This window comes from Lontra canadensis, unplaced genomic scaffold, assembly GCF_010015895.1.
Source record: "Lontra canadensis isolate GAN:19392208 unplaced genomic scaffold, GSC_riverotter_1.0 scaffold50, whole genome shotgun sequence".
Lineage (NCBI taxonomy): Eukaryota > Metazoa > Chordata > Mammalia > Carnivora > Mustelidae > Lontra > Lontra canadensis.
The window spans coordinates 13,840,920-13,859,913 of record NW_022631044.1 but is presented as its reverse complement, the minus strand read 5'-3'; positions in this window follow the sequence as shown (position 1 = coordinate 13,859,913).

Genomic DNA, 18,994 nt, shown 5'->3' with positions numbered 1-18,994 from the left:
GAAGGAAATGAGGTCAGAGAGATAGCCTTGATCTGGTGGTGTGTTGAAACCAATTATATGAGATTTTTATAAAAATTTCAGGAATTTTGTGACCCCACTGTTGAACCATTGACACCTTAAAATCCAGCATGGGGACAGCATTTACATGGAAATCAGCAAATGCTGCATAGCCAAGATCCCCTTCCCCCAAGAGATGTGATTGTTAAATATTTGCCTACATACCACTGCTTAGAGCACTAGGGTTTTATAGTCATGGAACGTATTGAGATTATAAATTAGATAGGAAATTACTGGAGAGTTGTATGCATGGCAGTAAAATGTCTCTGCCTACTGCATTAAAAGCAGACTATGGTAGAGAATAAGTGGAAACATAAAAGTCCCTTTTTGCAGTTGTTACTGAAAGTTCTCCAGCTGAATTGAGAATTGAAAATTGAGAATCAGAATTTCTCCATCTTCCAATTATTCACAAAGGAGGCAGTTTGAGAAGATTATATGACCTTGGGCAGAGTTGCCTGAAAATGGAACTTTCGCAGCAGGGGCTCAACTCCATGAAATCTTTGGCCAAGGATGGCTGAGAAATGCTCACACTTCTCTTTTCAAGGTATTGATAACAGTTCATCTGTTATCATCTGTTATTGTTAGTGGGTCTTAGTCGGGTGCTAAACTTTGGATTAAAAAATAATTGTTTTAAATGTATATTTACTCCTGATGAAATTTTAAAGTATGTCAATGCTACATTTTGTCCCAAAACTCCCAAAGGAAACACTCAAACTTTCATGAGATGTAGATTAGAGGTGAAGGGAAAATGAAGTAGACTAGTTTCTGAAGTAACCTCCAAGGTTCTCATTTTCTTCTCCCTGAACGGCTCCTTCAGGTAAAGAGAAATGAAGAAAAGGTGGAAGAAATCGAAAAATAACTGTGTTCTGAAAAATTCCAAAGCCTCTAGAGATTGGAGAAACCAATCCAAAGAACTAAAGAAATTCTTCCTCTTGACACTGCTATCTCAAGTATCAATGGTGTTTGATTAAAAGATTCTACTAAAGTCCTGGTCTTTTAATTACCGGAAACTGTTGATAACTCCTAAATATATCTAGCCTACCCATGATGACTGGAACCTTGGAATATATATAGTGCACTCTGTTTTGTTTTTGTTTTTCTACTAAACAGAGGAGTCAGATTGCTGGCATTTTCCTAGAAAAAGGGATACCATGTTTTTCTTTTCTTTTTAAAATTTAAATTCAATTAGCCAACATAGAGTCCATTAGTTTCAAATGTAGTGTTCAATAATTCATCAGTTGCCTATAACACCCAGTGTTCATCACATCATGTACCCTCCTCCTTAATGTTATTCACCCAGTTACCCCATCCCTCCACCCACTTCCCTCCAGCAACCCTTTAGTTTGTTTCCTATAGTTAGAGTCTCTCATGGTTTGTCTTTCGCTTGGATTTCTTTCCATTCAGTTTTCCCTCCCTTCCCCTATGATCCTCTTCAGTTTTTCTTATATTCCCCATATGAGTGAAACCATATAATTGTTTTTCTCTGATTGACTTATTTTGCTCAGCATAATACACCACCTTTTTTCTTTTTAGGTAAAGCTTTTGGCTCAGTAACTATACACCTATTGTGACCAGCTTTAAATTGAAAAAAAAAAAAAAAAAAGAATACTACCAGTATCTACTACTTTATGCTCTGTCAGTACTCCTGCAATCACTGTCCTAGCTGATAGCATTCAACTCATGTTATTTGTGTAGCAATATATCCTGCATTCTCAGTACTTTAGAATAATCCGCTGTAAGAATACATGAAATGTGTTTAGTCCATTCTACTGTTGATTGACCTTTGGGTCACTTTCCGTAATTACCTATTGTGAATAATACTTCTGTGAACATTCTTTAAATGTCTTAGGACAAACAAATATACATATTTCCTTTGGGCATATATGCAGAAGTAGAGTTGACATGTCAAAGTGTGCACACGATCAACTTTGGTATATACTGCCAAACAGATCTCAAGACTGTTTTTAATGTTTATACACCATGAGCATTGTAAGAAAATTCCAGTTGCTCTACACTTCAACCAATATTTGCTATTCTTAATCCTTTCATTTGGATGTTGTTTTGGAGGTAGTGGTATTTTTTGCCATTTAAATTTTCGCTTTCCTGATGATTAATGAGAATGATCCATTATTTATATGTTTATTGGCTATGTAATATATTTCTTTGTAAATTGTCTGTTGAAGTCTTTTGACCATTTTTCTATTGGGTAATTTTTTCTAATGGATTTGTTCAGGTTATTTTTTTCTAAATACCAGTCCTTTATTCTATCTGTATGACATCTATTTCCACTATTTCAATGATACCACTTAATAAACAGAAGGTCTTAATGTAGTACAATTAATTTTTCTACAGATAGTATTTTTTCATCCCATTTCACAAAACCTTGTATACTCTGAGGTCATGAAGATGCTCTACTAGGTTTTATTTTAGAAGGTTTATTGATTTACCTTTCACATTTAAACTGGTGAGTCAATCAGAATAAATATTTGTTTATGGTGTGAAGTATGGGTCAAGGTTAATTTTTTCTCATATAATTATCAAATTTATCTGGAACCATCTATTTAGAAGGTCATTCTTTTCCCTACTCCTCAGCCATAGAACGTTTATCATAAAGTGAATGGTATATTTGTGTGAGTCTGTTTCTGGCTGAAACACTGTGCTAATTGTTTATCTCCTGGCTTCCAACATTTCTCTCTGTGATTCCACTTCTCCAGCATTTTAACCTGAACTGCTCCTCACCATTTCCAAGTAGACAGTTGCCATATTTCATCAAACTTATTTAACTCTTTTCAACAGGAGCATTGTCCACCACAAGCATGAGTGTTTCTGAAGCAGAAGTCCCCAGAGTCATCATCATGTGCTTACTTTAAAAACAGAGACTTTCACTTGTGGTGACAGAGAGAGCATAAAGAGAGAATCACTAAATTCTATAATGAAACTAAAATTCACTGTATGTTAACTAAGTGGAATTTAAATAAAAACTTGAAAGCAAAACAACACAACAAAACAGAGCCCTTGGGGAACCTACAGTAATTCTTGAATCAGCAGAAAATTCACATTATGACAACTCAGAGGCTACGATGGGGGTTCCCATTTTATGTTTAATTCCTGTGTCGTACTATAACTAATGAATATTTGCAATTCATTAAAAAGTAATGTTAGTTTAAGGGGTGTCTGGATGGCTCAGTGGGTTAAAGCCTCTGTCTTTGGTTTAGGTCATGATCCCAGGTTCCTGGAATGGAGCCCTGCATCAGGCTCTCTGCTCAGCAGGGAGCCTGCTTCTACCGTCTCTCTGCCTGCCTCTCTGCCTACTTGTGATCTCTGCCTGTCAAATAAATAAATAAAATCTTTAAAAAAAAGTAATGTTAGTTTAAAAATAAAATTAAATGAATAAAACACCTTATTTAATTTTTTTCAGGAATGCCCAAAATAAAGACTAGCTATAAAAATGTTGAATAAAATTGAGAGTTTTAAATGTGTTTAAATAAAAAGATGTTATTTCTGAAATATGTAAGTATATTTCAGGAATAAGGCATCATGGTAACATAAGAAATATGAATTTGGAAGTATAGAATTGACCAAAGGAGCACTTTGAAACTACTTGATGTTCTTAAATCTGGAGCAAATTTAGTACTGTGCATAGTGACCAAATCATGGTTCCTAAGTTCCAGAAAAGTACGATTATATATAGTTAAAAAAATTTTTTTTTCCCCTAGGCTTCAGAAGTATATGTAATGGTCAAGTTCCCAGTAGGAAATAAATGGTGTACTTAAATTATAATAAATCAAGGACCGGTTATTTATAAAGGCACTGCTTTTGGGTCCAGGCGAACCAGATGGGATAGTGCAGTGACCTGTGATTAGTAGCAGTAAAATAGTTGTAATTCCTAGATGTGAAGAAACAAAGAAACCATTACCAGAACCAGATGATAAGCATCCAGAGAAGGCCACCTTGAGAGGAACAACGATCTTAGCTGAAGGGTCACAATAAACCCAAAGATACTCTGTAAGGAGAGGGTTTTCCCTACAGAGAAAAAAATACCCAAAATACTCTGACCTCAGTCCCCTTTTCTCTTTCTAGGCTCCTACTGACCAAACCCAACCAGATGTCCAGAGCACAGGAAGCCACTGTTTATAGTCCATACAGATCAGTCTCTTTCTGGAGCGAAATAGGGTAGAGATGTTGGCAAGAGGGAAATCTCTACAGCAAAAGCTATTTGAAATTCTACCTTTGTTACCATAGATTTACTTTGTTGGCTTTTCTTCAGGTTTAACTATTATGCACTAAAATATAATTTCAAATCAATTAGACTTTGGAAATTTAGGCAGATTAGATTCACATAGATGATGAGTATTTAACCTTACAGTAAGAATAAATGCGTATTTTGTGTGGGTAAGATCTCAGGAATGAGTTTTGGGGGAGAGGCAAGGGGATACAGATCTATCAGAAATATTCCTCAGAAGGTTCTACTATAATCGTTATGGAAATAAAAAAGCATAATTAGTTCACCTGGGAACATTTTGAATCCTTTAAAAACCATTTGGCATTGCTATTCCCTATAAGGAAATCTAGATTAAAGGAATCAGTAATTAAAGTAGAGGGCTTCAGATGTACTTAATAGAGATGTTCTTTACTGAAATACTAGGAATAATATTGGCTCGAAGCATTACTGTGATTTAAGAAATAAGAAGTAGGAGGCATGCAGCTGGCTAGGTGGAGTATTTATAGACAGTTTTTGGATGTAAATCAAAACTCTACCAGGAAGGTTTAGAATAGAATGGATACTTTATTAGGTAAGGTTCAATCTACAACTGTGAGTCAATTGAAAGTTAATAGCAGCTTTGTTAAAGGTCATAGATAAATGGCTACTGTAGTTTTAATGAATATTTTATTCATGTCACCTTTAAATTAGTTAAATTTGGAAAGAATAATGATGTAATGCCAAAGGCTCCTTCTTGGAACATTAAAAGCAGAATTTAATTTTAAGACTTTAGTACCAGTTTTAGCTCTCTGATACAAGATTTTAAGGTATTCAGAGCCTTCCTTTTTTTTCCTTTTTAATATTTATTGTATGTTAGAATTTGTTTCTTAAATAAATATGTTTTATGAAAACAATGTAGCAGAAAGATCAGGGAATTTATAATAATACAGAACTCCTTTTGAATGCACATTCCATCAATTACTACCATGTAAAATTAGGGAAATTTTCTCTTCTTAGAAATGAGAAACACTTAAATTTTTGAACATAAATATAAGCCTTTCAATTAATATCACTCACTATTCTCTATGAAAATAAAGCTCCTTTATTTTACTTATTTTATTTTATTTAGATTTTAGCAAATCTACCGTATCAACTAAAATAACTAGAGAGACCCAGGGAATTTTCCTTGTAAACCAGGTGACATTGAGCATTACAAAAACTCATGAATTACAAAGGCCAGTTTGAATGAAGAAAGAATCTATGCAGTCGGAGAGGAACTGCAGGTAGAGCTTCCAGATGAGGTTCTCGGACATTAAGGGGAAGGAGCCTGAACAGAACAAGTTTGCACCTGTGGTGGTAAGCCCTGCCTCAGAGTCATGACTCAGAAACAGGCGGTGGGGATGAAAAGTAAGAGAACAAATGAAATCAAAGAACCTAGGTAAATGGAACAAGAAGATGTTGGGGAATCCAATTTATTCGTGTGCACGGGGAGCATCTGTCTTGGATCACTTTAAAAGGCCAGGTGAGCACTCACACTGCAGTGTCTGCTAGATCTTGAGGGCCCCTGAGGTTTTCCATTTTTAAACCACAAAAAAATGGAAAGCTGAGACAAGATGCCCTAAAGAGCCATGAACGCATGGAACATTTTGAATGCTTTCCTTAGTCATCAGTTACTGAAGCTTTATTAGAATTAAGCTAAGCCATGTGACTTGTTTAGTCATTGAAATGTGAACAAATTTGATCTAAGTCCCTTCCAAGAAGAAGACTTCAACTGCTGAATCATGATTTATCATGCTGCTTCCCCTCTGCCACATCGACTGGCAATGCTTCTGGTGGTGAAACATCTGTGAGACCGGGTCTCTGAGGGAAGATAATGAAAAACCCTACCTAAAGCATGTACAATGGATGTGTAGAATAAGGGAGAAATAACTTCTGTTTGTATTAGTCAGCTCTTGTTAGATAAGGTTGTAGGAACAAACAACCCCCACACAGTAGTGGTTTAGAATAACAAATGCTTATCTCTCTCTCAGATTACATCATGGCCAGGGATCAGCCACAGCTCTGAATCTCTGTTCTATGTGTATTCCCCCACCCAGTAGGCAGACCTAGAAAGCACCCATGTCTTGAACTAATGCTGTGGAAAAAAGAATGAGAGTAGAAGTAGAATCCTACAATGGCTACTAAACTGTCTGTCTGAATGTGGTATATACATCATACTCATTCACACGTCATGGGCAAAAGCAAGACAAATGACCTAGTCTTATGTCAAAAAAGTAGGGGTGTACATTATCCCACAAGGAGGCACTGCATGTCACATGGGAACCAACAGGGCTGCATGATATTGTGATAAGAAGGAAAGTAAATAATTGGAAACAATAATATAATCTACCACATTACTTTAAACTATGGAGTTTGTTTCCTCAGCATAACATAGTTCATTCTTTCTAATGCAATTTATTAAATATATCAGATAGAAGGTATCTATCCATCAATTAAATGCTATCTGTCAATAACTAACTTATTATCTAACAAAGATAGATGTTGAAAAATTCTAAATGCCTGTCCTAACAGGCTAATAGCAAGCATAGACACAGTTATTTTAATCCGAATTCAACATTATTTCCAATAGATCAAGAAATCGCAATGTTTCAAAGGGTCACTAGAATACCTCAGTAAACACTATTTGGCCTAAAATAAGGTTCCTGGAACTATGAATAATGTTTGTTAGATAAATGAATGTAAATGAAATTAATAAGCTCTATAATACTCATCACTAATATATTAGATCCCAATTTGATTAGAAATACATCATCTCATTATTAAGAATGCTTAAAACCCATATATCTTCTTCTTTATCTAATGAAGACGTAGGTTAATTACCAGTCTGTCAAAAGACAATGTGATACTCTAGAAAGTATTATAGAAAAAATGACTGGTACAGCTACGAACCATACTGAGAAATCTTGTGACAGAAAGAAATTAACTCATGCCATTTGTACACTGCAGGCAGTAAACAGAAGTTCAGAAATAATTGCCTGGCTAAAATCAAGTAAAATCTTCAGACTTGCCTAATTACATGGTATCTCTTAGAATTAGTCAAAATGACTTTTTTAATGATTCACATTCCCCCTATACTCAGTGTCCAATTCCCATTCTCAGACTTGGTCTATATAATATCATGAAGCGTTTGTTCACTTGAACATTTGTTCACTTAGCAAATAAATCCTGAATAATTCCTGCAGGTCAGCCACTGCAAATAAATGAGATTAAGGTACCCATTGCCCTGCCCTCGTGGAGCATCTATTTAAGACACCCAGAATGTTCTGTTTTGTTTTTATTTTTGAAGACAACTTATTTCACATGCTTCCAGGAATAAAGTGTAGTTCTAATTAAACCACAAAAAAATGGGCTTAAAGATCATTTTCAACAAAACAAAATGAGTAGAGCTCAGCTTGCCTTTCTTTTTGGATAGCATGGAGTTTTAGACTAAAGTGCACACCTATTAGTTTTCTGTTTTTCAAGTTCAGGGTGCCATTTCAACTACTAAGAATTATGTGAGCTTTTCTACATGTCTATAGCAAAAATAGTAAAACTTTACCTTTAGCTCAAAAACATGAAGTAGTTGAATAAAAAGTATAAATCAAACATCAAAGGGACAAATAGATCATTAAGATCAGCAAAGTGAAGCAGAGTGACTGTATTCCCTTCAAAGTGTTCAAAGTTTGGAGAGAATCTGGGACTTGCTGGTTTTAGCTGGTTTTAAATACAAATTATTAAATATTAAACTGCAAAGCCATAGAATAATACCCAAGTTTAGCTTGTGTTAACCTAATCACATGAAAATTCTAACCACTGATATATATTTATAACCCCATTTATCTAGGGGTCATTTAACTGGATTTATGTTTCATAGAAACCACTTGCTTTATAAGACTATCTTGCCATCTCCTCTACCATATTTTTGGGTAAAATACAACATATATTAAAATGTAGTAAACATTTTACTAAAGATGGCTAAGAACTTTGGCTTACATGACTGGAGAATTTAGAGTTGGCTTAAGGAGGGTCCACACACTATATCTGCTCCCAAGACAGATGTAGTTCTTTATAGAAAATAAATATCCAAATATGTCCCTTGAGTTCAAAACCAACCCATTCATTAAGAGGTGAACAAGAGTATTGTATAACAGAACAAGTATAGGAATAAAATTCATAAGACCTGGGTTTCTCTTTTGGGATAATTAGAAAAAACCTTCACTAAGTCCCACTTTCCAAATTTCTAAAATAGGGATAAATAGAGTAAAATGTGGATAATGAATTTTTCCTTCATAGTCACTGTGAAAGACATACAGGTGGAGATATAGAAAGACATAAAAATTCAGAGAGATACCCATATAAATATAAAGTAGGATGTTCATTATCATAAAAATGGACATCTCTGGGTGAAAGGTTGTTAGGAATTTAACAGGCTTGGAAAGCATGAAGATGTGCACCTAGAAATACTGAGTTTTAACATTAAACAATTATCTATTTGGTAGGAAGATCACTTCAAAATGATATTTTCATTTGGTAGGTCATGGATATTCAAAGTTCGTACAGAGCTCTAGGTGAAGAAAAAAAAATTTAAGGAGTTGCTTGGAGGAGTTTTATTCTCTCTGAAATAAGCTCTGAGTGAAACATGATTCTGCTGGGTGATCCTCATTTCAAAGACCCCAAAACTTCTGTGAAATGCAGCATAACTTTAGCCTACTTATTTTACAGATTATGGGAAGCCATCTGAGCATTATTTTTCCTAGAAATCCTTAAAAATTGGGACTTCATGTGAGTAAAGTCCTTTGTGGGTGGCAAATCAGAAGAATGAGGATGATGGTGCTATTAGTGATGGGCTTACCTCCAGTCCCTGTCAATCTCACATGTTTCAACTGCTATGGAAACTTTGAGGTGCATTAAGGTCCAGACTGGGTATAGTGGTTAGCTGTATATTCACTTGGTTACCAACCATTTAGAATATCAGAGGAGCTTCTTAAATTTTGAGGTGTGTAAGGTTAAGCTTTGTAGGCATGTACAGGCAGATTAAAAGTTCTATGACATAATCTTTGCAAAGTACTCAGTATACATGGAAAAACCAAATTCCCTATCAAATTCTAATGACATTTTTTCACAGAAATAAAAACAAACAAACCGATTAGAAAATCTGCATGGAACCACAAAAAAATCACAGATAGCCAAAGCAATCCTGAGAAAGAAGAACAGAGCTGGAGGCATCATATTCCCTTATTTCAAATTATACTGCAAAGCTATAGCAACCAAAAGAGTATGGTACTGGCAAAAAAACAGACACATAGACCAACAAAACAGAATCAAGAGTCCAAAAATAAACCCTCACATATATGGTCAACTAATATGTGACAAGGGAACAAAGAATACTCAATGGAGAAATGATACTCTTTTCAGCAAATGATGCTGGGATTACTAGATATTCACATGTTGAAAAATGAAGCTGGATCCCTATCTTGCACCACTCAAAAGATAAACAAAATGGAGTTAAGAGTTAAGATTTAAACATAAGACCTGAAACTGTAAAATTCCTAGAATAAAAAAGGACAGGAAAAGCTACCTTGATAATGGTCTTAGCAATGATTTTTTAAATATGACACCAAAAATGCAAGTGACAAAAGCAAAAATCAACAAGTAAGACTACATCAAATTAAATAGCCTTGCACAGCAGAAGAAACAATCAACAAAATGAAAAGGCAACCTATGGAATGAGAGAAAATATTTGCAAATCATATATCTAATAAGGAGCTGATATTCAAAACACATAAGGAATCCTACAACTCACTAGCAAAAAACAAACATTTTGATCAAAAATCTAGGCAAAGAATCTGAATAGACATTTTTCTAAAGAAGACATCCAAATGGCTAACAGGTATATGAAAAGATGCTCAAATAACTGATCATCAGGGAAATGCAAATCAAAACCACAAGATATCACTTCATACCTTTTGTATTGGCTATCACCCAAAGGACAAGAAAAAGTGTTAAAAAGAATGTGGAGGAAAAGGCACACTTATGTGTTGTTGGTGGGAATGTAAATTAGTGTAGTCACTATGAAAAACAGTGCAGAGATTCCTCAAAAATTAAAAAAATGGAACTATCATTTTATTTAGCAATTCCACTTTTGGATATATACCTGAAGGAAATAAAATCACTATTTCAAAAAGATACCTGGGAACACTGGGGTGGCTCAGTCAGTTAAGTGTCTGACTCTTGATTTCTGCCCAGGTCATGATCTCAAGGTCATGGGATCAAGCCCCGCATTAGGCCCCATGCTAAGTGGGGAGTCTGAGATTCTCTGTCTCCTTCTCCCCCTACCCCTCCCCCTGCTCTCTCTCAATAAATAAATATTTTTTTTTAAAAAGATACCTGTACCTCCCCATGTTCACTGAAGCACTATTTACAATAGCTAAGACATGGAAACTACATGTGTCCATCAATGATGAATGGATAAAGAAGATGTCAAAAGTATATCTGTATCTACATGTATTTATATTTATCTATTATCTATATCTATATTTATTTATACTTATCTATATATATATAGATATAGGAAGGAAATGTATTTCTATAAATACATATGTGTATATATTAAAGGAGGAAATCCTGCCATTTGTGACAACGTGGATAGACCTTGAGGACATTATGCTAAGTGAAATAAGACAGAGAAAAAGAAATAATATACAATCTAACTTACATATGAAATCTAAACCAAAATGAACACATTTGTGGGTGGCAAATCAGAAGAATGAGGAATGAGAAAAAAGAGACTGGTAGTTGCCAAAGGTGGGGTATGGGAAAGTGGGCAAAATGGGTGAAGGTGGTCAAAAGGAACAAATTTCCAGTTATAAGATACGTAAGTCCCAGGGATGAAATGTACAGCATGGTGACTATAGTTAACAGTACTGAATTGTATACTTTCAGGTTGATAAGGGAGTGGATGTTAAAAATTCTCATCACAAAAAAAAAAATTGTTACTATGTGAGATGATGGATGTTAACTGAACATATTGTAGTAATCATTTCACAATATATGCATATATCAAATCATTATGTTGTACATTTTGAGCTAATACAATGCTATATGTCACTATCTCAAAAAACAATGGAAAATTAAAAATAGAACTACCATATGATCCAGGAATACCACTTCTGGGGATATATTCAAAGGAAATGAGATCAGGATCTTGAGGAGAATGTTATTCACAATAGCTAAGACATTGAAACAACCTAAGTGCCCATGTACACATGAAAGGATAAGAAGAGGTAGTAGATAAACAATGGAATATTATTCAAACGTGAGAAAGAAAGAAATCCTGTCATTTGTGACAAATGGATGGACACTGAGGATATTATGCTAAGTGAAATAAGTCAGACAGAGAAAGGCAAATACCATGTGATATCCCTTATCTATGGAATCTAAAAACAGCCAAACTAATAGAAAGAGTGAGTAAAATAGTGGTTACCAGGAACTAAGAAATGGAGAGATGCTAGTGAAAAGGTAGAGATTTCCAGTTATAAGATGAATAAGTTCTGGAGATCTAATATACAACATGTTGATTATAGATAACAATACTGTATTATACACTTGAAAGTGTAGCTGATCTTAAGTGCTTTCACAAAAAAGAAATCATTATGTGAAGTGATGGAGGTGTTACCTAACGCTACTGTGGTAATCATTTTGCAATATATAAGTGCATCAAGCCAACACATTGTACTTTAAACTTCCACAATGTTATATATCAGTTAGATCTCAGTAAAACTGAAATAATTTTAAGTAAAAACAGAACAAAAAAATTCTTCACCCATTTTTTAATTAGGTCATTTGTCTTGTTATTGTGGAGTTATAAATGTTCTTGATATATTTTGGATACCAGTCCCTTATCAGATATATGATTTGCAAATATTTTCTCTATCTGTGAGTTGTCTTTTCATTCTGCTTGATGGTATTCTTTAAATCAGAAAAGTTTTAAATATGATGAAGTTCAATTTATGTATTTGTTTATTGTGTTAATTGTGCTATGGTGTCATAAAAACTACTGCTTAGGGGCACCTGGGTGGCTCAGTGGGTTAAAGCCTCTGCCTTCAGCTCAGGGCATGATCCCAGAGTCCTGGGATAGAGCCCCACATCGGTTTCTCTGCTCAGGAGGGAGCCTGCTTCCCCACCCCTCTCTCTGCCTGCCTCTCTGCCTACTTGTGATCTCCGTCTGTCAAATAAATAAATAAAATCTTTAAAAAACATAAAAGGAAGAAAGAAACTACTGCTTAAACTAAGATTGTAAAGATTTACTTTTCTATTTTCTTCTAAGAGTTTTGTAGCTTTATTAACTCTCCCGTGTAGGTCTGTAATCCATTTTGAGGTAATTTTTTACATAGATAGTATGAGGTTGGTGTTCAACATCATTCTTTTGAATAGAGATATCCAGCTGTTCAAACACCATTGGTTGAAAACACTGCTCTTTCCCTCATTGAACTGCCTGGACATCCTTGTGAAAAATCAATTGACCCAAAAATGGAAGACTTTATTTCTAGATTCTCAGCTCTTATGCATTAATGTCCTTCCTCATGCCGGTAGTGCACTTTCATTATTATTGTGGCTTTGTAATAAATTTTGAAATTGGAAATTGTGAGTTGCCCAACTTTGATCTTTTTCAAAAAAATTTTTGGCTACTCTGGGTACCTTGTATTTCCATATGAATTTTAGATTCAGCTTATTGATTTCAATATTTAAAGCTGATGAATTTTTTTAAATTTAATTTATTTATTTGACAGACAGAGATCACAAGTAGGCAGAGAGGCAGACAGAGAGAGAGGAGGAAGCAGGCCCCCTGCTGAGCAGAGAGAGCCCAACGTGGGGCTAAATCCCAGGACCCTGGGATCATGACCTGAGCTGAAGGCAGAGGCTTTAACCCACTGAGCCACCCAGGCACCCGTAAAGCTGATGACATTTTGACAGGCATTGCATTGACTCTGTTTATCAAGTTGGAGAGCATTGCTGTCTTCATAGTATTGTCTTTGAATCCACGAACTGGGGTATCTTTCCACTCACGTAGACTTTCTTTACTGTCAACAACGATTTATAGTATTTGGTGTACACACCTTTTATCTGTTGTGTTAAATTTATTCTAATAGTTTATTTCTTGATGCTATTATAATTAGAATTATTTCTTTAATTTTATTTTTGGGTTCCTCATTGGTATTATACAGGTACACATTAATTTTTATGTATTAATTTTGTATCCTACAAGATTCCCTAACTTATTAATAAGTTCAAATCATTTATTTTTGGATTCCATAGAGTTTTTTATGTACAAAATCATATCATCTACAAATAAAGATAATTTCATGTCTCCCTTTCCAATCTGGATAAATTTTTTCTTCCCTAATTGCCCTTGCTAGAATCTTCAGCACAATGATGAATAGCAGTGGTGAAAGAAGACATTCTTATCTTATGCTTAATCCTAGCAGCAAAGCATTCAGTTTTTCACCTTTAAACATGATTTGAGCTGTAGGTTTTTGTACATACTCTTTATCAGGTTGAGGATATTCTCTTCTATTCCCAGTTGGCTAAGTATTTTATCATGAAACAGTGTTGACTCAGGTCAAATGCATTTCTACATCTGCTGAGAAGGCTGTGTGGTGCTTATCTTTTATTCTAATAATATGGTGTATTACACTGATTGATTTTGATTGATGTTAACCAACTCATTTTCCTTAGATAAATCCTTCATAGTCATGGTGTATAATGCTTCCTATATGTCCTCGTAGAATTAGTTGGGAAATGTTCCCACCTCTTCTATTTTTTGTAAGAGTTTGTGAAGGATTGGTGATAAAGCTTTTTTTTTTTTTTTTCCCCAAGTGTCTGAAAGAATTCACTAATGAAATCTACTGAGTCTGGGTTTTTCTTTGCTAGAAGATTTTGATTACTAATTTAATCTCTTTGACTTGTTAAAAATGTATTCAGATGATTTCTTCTTGAGTCATTCTCAACAGTTTATGTCTTTCTAGAAATGTTTTCATTTGTTTTGTTAATCAATTTCTCATGTACCTTATTCATAGTACTTCATTACAATCTTTTTTTTAAATTTCTCTAAGGTTAGTAATACTATTCCTTCTGTCATTCTTGATTTTAGTAGTTTGAGTCTTCTCTTCTGTATTCTTGTCAATTTAGCTAAAAGTTTACCAATTCTGTTGAGTTTTTCCAAAACCTAACATTATATAAAAATTGTCTATTATCTTTCTAGTCTCCATTTAATTTATTTATGCTTTTATTTTTATTATTTCCTTCCTTCTCTTTGCTTTGGGTTTAATTTGATCTTCTTTTCTACTTTCTAGGTATAGAGGTTAGGTTATAAACTTGCAATCTTTCTTATTTTTTAATATAGGCATTTACCACTTTAAAGAAAATTCCTATTAACACTGCTTTAGTTGCTTTCCATAAGTCTTGGTTTCCTTTGCTTTCAGTTTCATTTATCTCAAAGTGTTTTCTAATTTCCCTTGGGATTCCTTTTTGACCTTATGATTATTTAGAAGTGTGTTAATTCCACATATTTATGAATTTCAAAATTTCCTTCTTTAATGACAGTTAATTCAATCCCATTGTAGCTAGAGAACCTATTTTGTACAACAAATTATTTTCACTTATCCAATCTTCTTTTTTTTTTCTTTAGATTCAATTAGCCAACATATACTACATCTTTAGTTTCCAATGTAAAGTTCAGTAATTCATCAGTTGCATATAAAACCCTGTGCTCTTTTAAGAGCTAACATAGGCTTCAGAATGTTCCATTTGCACTCAAGAATGTGCACTCTTGGGGCACCTGGGTGGCTTAGTCCTTAAGCATCTGCATTTGGCTCTGGTCATGATTTCAGGGTCCTGGAATCGAGCCCCACATCGGGCTCAGGGGGAAGCCTGTTTCTCTCTCTCCCACTCCCCCTACTTGTGTTCCCTCTCTCACTGTGTCTCTTTCTGTCAAATAAATAAATAAAAACTTAAAAAAAAAAAAAAAGAATGTGCCCTCTGCTATTGTTGGATGGAGGGTTATATAGATGTTTTTATGTCCAATTGGTTAACAGTGTTGTTCAAGCCTCCTGTTTCTTTGTTGATCATTTGCTTAATTGTTCTATCCATTATTGAAAGTGAAGTATTGACCTCTTCAAATATTTTTGTTAGAATGTTTATTTCTCTCTCCAGTTCTGTCAGATTTGTTCTTTTATTTTTGTCATTTGGGGGCTCTTTTGTGTATGTATATTTATAATTATAATTCTTAAGTCTTTCAACTCTGTTGCCATTCTTTACCATATTTTTTAGTCATTTTCTCAGCGGTTGCCCTAGTAATGCAATTAGCATCTTAATTCATAACAATTATACAAAATTATACCAATAAGTTATAATAGTATACAAAAGCTTAGCACCTTTCTTTTTCTTGGATCATCTTTATTTTTTTTCTTCCAAGATTTTACTTAAATTAAATTAGTTAACATACAGTGTAGTATTGGTTTGAGGAGTAGACTTTAATGATTCATCACTTACATGTAACACCCAGTGCTCATTACACATGCCCTCCTTAATGCCCATCACCCATTTAGCCCAACCCCCTACCCAATGCCCTTTCAGCAGCCCTCAGTTTGTTCCCTATAGTTAAAAGTTTCTTAAGGTTTGCTTTTTATCTTATTTTCTTTTTCCTTCCCTTGTCCTATGTCTATCTGTTTTGTTTCTTAAATTCCACATATGAAGAAGATTGTATGGTATTTGTCTTTTTCTGACTGACTTATTTCACTTAGCATAATATACTCTAGTTCCATTCCTATTGTTGCAAATGACAAGATTTTATTCCTTTGATAGTTGAGTAATAGTCCACTCTATATAGATATCACATCTTCTTTTTCCATTCATCTGTCAATGAACATCTGGGCTCTTTCCACATTTGGCTATAGTGGACTTGCTGCTATTACCATTTGGGTGCATGTGCCCCTTTGGATCAGTATTTGTATATACTTTGGATAAATATCTAGCAGTGCAATTGCTGAGTTTAAGGGTAGATCTATTTTTTACTTTGGAGGAACCTCCATATTGTTTTCCAGAGCGGGTGCACCGGTTTGCATTCCCACCGATAGTGTAAGACGGTTCCCCTTTCTCCACATCCTCACCAATGTCTGTTGTTTCCTGAGTTCTTAATTTTAGCCATTCTGACAGGTGTAAGGTATTATCTCATTGTAGTTTTGATTTGTATTTCCCTGATGATGAGTGATGCTGAGCACTTTTTCATGTGTCTGTTAGCCATTGTATGTCTGTCATGTCTTCTGCCCATTTCTTAACTGGATTATTTATTTTTTGGGTGTTGAACAAAAACTTTGCTCTTATAACTTCAATTCCTGACTCTCCTTTGTGCTATATTATTGTCACACAAATTACATCTTTATACATTGTGTGCCCAACACAGTCTTATAATTATTACCTTCTTAACCTGTGTTTTAAATCAGATAGGTTAAAAAAGCTTTAGAAACAAAAGAAGGATAACAGAAACTAAACTATCTTTTATAATTCCCTGGATAGCATTCTTTATTCATATATATTTGATTTGCTCTCTATCATCCTTTCATTTTACCCTTTATATTTTATTCTTGGGTATTCTGGTGATGAATTCTCAGTTTTGTTTATCTAGGAATGTCTTACTGTATTCTTCACCTTTAAAGGATAGTTTTGTTGGATATGGGAAATTCAGTTGATACTCTTTTTCTTACAGCACTTGGGATAAGTCCTTCTGATGTCTTATGGTCTCTGATTTCTGATGAGAAGCTGTTAATCTTAGAAAGATTCCCTTACACAATATGAGCTATTTTTATCTTGCTGCTGTCAGATTTTCCCCTTGTCTTTAACTTTTAATAATTTGACAATGATATGTATAATTATGGACTTTTTTCATTTATATTACTTGGAATTAATTAAGTTCTTAGATGCATAGATTGTTTTTTATTTAAGTTGGGACATTTTCATCCATTCTTTCTTCAAATATTTTTCTGCCCATTTTTTTTCTCTTTTCTCTCTGGGACTCCCATTACAGGTATGTTGGTACATCTAATGTTCCACACAACTGTGAGCTTCTGTTTATTTTATTTACTATTTTTTAAATGTATAATCTCAATTGAGCTGTCTTGAAGTTCACTGTCTCTTTCTTTTGCCAACTCAGAGCTGGTGTTGAATCCCTCTAGTAACACTTAAATTTCAGTTATTGAACTTTTCAATATCAGTAATTCTATTTGATTCTTTTTCACACTTTCTATCTTTCATGGTATACTCTGTTTAGTAAAATATCACCCTTGTACTTTAATTCTTTAGACATGGTTTCCTTTAAGTTATTGAACATGTTTATAACAGCTGAACTAAATTCTCCGTCCCATGTAGTAGGCAAAATAATGCTTCTTTTCCAAAGATGTCCACTCCTTAATCACTAGAATCTGTATATTTGCTATCCTACATGGTTCAAAGAACATTGTAGATGTGATTTTAAGACTGGGAAATTATTCTGGATTATCTGGATAGGCCAAATCTAATCACATGAGTCCATAAATGCAGAGAAACTTTCCTGGGTATAGTCAGAAGAGACACAAATATGAAAGAAGAACCAGAAACATACAAAGTGTTAAGAACTCTATTTCTGAGGTGCCTGGGTGGCTCAGTGGGTTAAAGCCTCTGCCTTCAGCTCAGATCATGATCCCAGGGTCCTGGAATTGAGCCCCGTATCAGGCTCTCTGCTCAGCAGGGAGCCTGCTTCCTCCTCTCTCTCTCTCTCTCTCTCTCTCTCTCTCTGCCTGCCTTTCTGCCTACTTGTGATCTCTGTCTCTCAAATTAAAAAAAAAAAAAAAAAAAAAAAAAAAGGACTCTATTTCCCTGGCTAGCTCTGAAGATCAGAAATAATGTCATGAGCTGAAGAATGTGGGTAACCTCTAAGAGAAAAGGGTAAGAAAATAGAATATCCCACAGAGACTCCAGAAAGGAATTCCTTGATTTTAGCCCAGTGACCCATTTCAGACTTCTGACCTACAAAACTTCAAGATAATAAATTTATATTGTTTTAAGTCACTATGTTTTGGGCAATTTGTTATGTCACCAGGAGAAAAGTAATTCATTTAGTAAATCTAACATCTGAGCTTTCTCAAGGATAATTTCTATTGATTGCTTTTTGTGTGTATAAGCCATACTTCCCTATCTACATCTTACAACTTTTTTGAAAATTGAGTATTTTAAATAATATAGCGTAACAACTCTGGAAACTAGATCCCCTAATCAGGATTTATTATTACTATTGTTGTGTCTGTCTGTTTTTGTTGTTGCTTTTGTTATATTCTGTTTATTCAGTGACATTCCTGGACTAATTATGCAAAGTCTGTATTCTCTGTTGTGTGTAGCCACCTAGTCTCTGTTTGATTAGCTTAATGTTTAGTTATTGATTAGAGAGATTTCCTTAAAAGCCTTGAACAAATGTCTTCCACCCTTTGTCAAAAGGCCTTTGTGTACACTGTGGCATAGCTTCAATGCTCCAGCAAATTAGAACTCTGCTTTAAACACCACTTGAAAGACCCTAAGAGATTAGGTCTCTCCTTTGCATGCACACAGCCCCTCAAAGGCACACAATTTATGCATGCACATGGTGTTTGAAATTTCCAGAAACATATAGAA